The following is a 2,632-nucleotide window of genomic DNA, read 5'->3' as shown; positions in this document are numbered from 1 at the left end:
GGATACCAGACTGAAGGCTTTTTTGAAGTCAAGATATATGACATCAATCTCTTCTCCCTTGTCCAGGTGATAGGTCGTAGAAGGAAATGAGATTGGTCAAGCAAGACCTACCCGCAACAAACCCGTGCTGGCTTTCCCTTAGGATGTTGGCGTCGGCCAGTCCATTAAGGATGGCCTCTTTAATAAATTTTTCTAAGATCTTCCCTGGGATAGAAGTCAGGCTAACGGGCCTGTAGTTAGCCGGATCCACTCTCCTCCCTTTCTTGAAGATAGGCACCACATTGGCCTTCTTCCAGTCTTGGGGCACTGCACCAGAGCGCCAGGAGTTTTCAAAGATCCAAAGGCCTCTTAGCAATGAGAAGCTTCAAATAAATGAGCTTTCATCACTTCTGTCTTTGTGGTTGCCAATCTAGTGAGATGTGGGGTTGTGACAGGGTATCTTGCTGCAGCCTTTCTGTTGGTGGCTCCGCCTTCCTGTCCTGGGCTAACCACCTGCTTACTCTCCTGCCACGCCTTGATCTTAATTGATTGAGCGATGTAATTAGTGGGAGGCTGCCCACTTTGTAAGCCCAGTGTCAGGGGGCACTATCTGTGGTTCCTTTTCCCCCCCTACACTGCAGCCCAAGCCTCGCAGATGGTCCTTGACATGGTTTGCCCTATGCCTTGGCCCTCTTCTTTACTTCTGGGGCTCCTCACTTCCCCCTCTCACTCCAGGGCTAGGGCCAATGCACCCCAAACGATGTTGCGCCTTCTTCAGCACCAGGAAACCCCACGCTACCGTGGCGTCCCTATGAGGCCTCCTCCACCCCTAATAGCCTCACCCGGTCCTCCGGTAAAAACAGTAAACACAAAACACAAAGCCCCTGGGCTATAACGCAAACTAAACCATCTAGTCAAAACCATGTTCTATCCCTACCGGGAAAATACTCCAACCCATATTCGCAACCAGAGGACGCTTCTGCAGTCTGTCTTCTCCTTTCTCTCTGCACTGGCCGAGCTCCCCCCTCCTCGGCTGCCGGAGGGGAACTGCTCTCCTAGCCTTATGCTTGGGCTTAAGAAGGGACCAAGCCCTGCCCCTTCCTGTCAGCTGATTCCCTTGGTTCTCCTAGCAACCAGCACCTGTGCTGCCCTGGCAACTGGCAGTTCAGCCTCCCCCTTCTCAGCACTAGGGGTCTCTCCTGAGCCATTTCTGCTTTTAGGCACAGAGCACCCAAGTGCTCTGTCACAGGGGTATATTGACACTTGTATTTAGTTAACCTTCGGGGCCCTTCAGCAGCTTTAGCCACCTGACCTGTTCTTTCCCATCTATATCTTGTCTTGTGGCCCTGGCACATTGTGCTTCCTGTTCTTCAAGTGGAGTCTTTCTGGGAATGAGTCTGCAGAGTACGTGTGTGCTCAGCTCTAACTGTAGGCAGTAAAAAAAGGAAGTGGAGGCAGAAGGGCTGGAAAGTAGGGACAGAGAATGGTGGGACTGCTGCTGGAGGATTTCCCAGTCTTGTAGCCTGCAGACGTGGTGGGAGTTTGCATGACGAGCACCATCATGGATGGGTACAAACTGCTCAGGAAGGACAGGCAGGGGAGAAGAGGAGGAGGAGGAGGAGTTGCACTTTATGTAAAAGAGGTATACAATTGCCCAGAGCTCCAGTACGAAACTGGAGACAGGCCTGTTGAGAGTCTCTGGATTAGGGTCAGAGGGGAGAGCAACAAGGTTGATGTGGCAGCGGGTGTCTGCTATAGACCACCAGAGGTAGATGGTGGATAAGGCTTTAGGCTTTCTTCAAACAGCTAATGGAAGTTTCCTGATCAAAAGCCCTGGTTCTCGTGGGGGACTTCAATCACCCTGACATCTGCTGAGAGGGCAACGTAGCCATGCACAGGCAATCCGGGAAGTTTTTGGGGGGTGTTGGGGACAATTCCCTGGTGCAAGTGCTGGAGCAGCCAACCAGTTAGCCTCTAAGGTGCCACCCTGCCCTACCTTCTGCTTGTTTTCAGACTCACATGGTGAAACACCTCCATTTTGTATATTTTCCTTTTCCAACGACCAAAAATGAAGTTAGATTATTTGTTCATTATATTATGACACAAATACCGGAAGTTGAATATTCCATTTTAATTCTGCACAGTCTCCCTGGTAAAATGTTTATATACTTCTGTAGGTGTTTTAGACAGGTCAAAAGGGAAGGTCCCAGCCCAGCACTTAGTACAAGGTCTATTAGATTTAATACCTAGGGAATACCAAGGGGCCACCTTCTTCTTGACCCACTGCTCACAAACAGGGAAGAATTGGTGGGGAATGTAGTAGTGGGTGGCAATTTGGGCAGCAGCAACCACAAGATAATTAAGTTCTGGATCCTGAGGAAAGGAAGGATGGAGAGCAGCAGAGTATGGACCCTGGGCTTCAGAAAAGCAGGCTTCAACTCGGTCAGGGAACTCATGGGCAGGATCCCCTGGAAGCCAGACCAAGAGGGAGAGGAGTCCAGGAGAGCTGGCTGTACTTCAAAGAAACCTTATTGAGAGCGCAGGAACAAACCATCCCGATGTGCAGGAAGATGAGCAAGTATGGCAGAAGACCAGCTTGGCTTAGCAGGGAACTCTTCAGTAAACTAAGTTTCATAGTTTCTAGGGTCGGAAG

Source organism: Crocodylus porosus, unplaced genomic scaffold (assembly GCF_001723895.1).
Source record: "Crocodylus porosus isolate Cpor-Errol unplaced genomic scaffold, CroPor_comp1, whole genome shotgun sequence".
NCBI classification, from domain to species: Eukaryota; Metazoa; Chordata; order Crocodylia; family Crocodylidae; genus Crocodylus; species Crocodylus porosus.
This window is presented reverse-complemented; position numbering follows the sequence as displayed.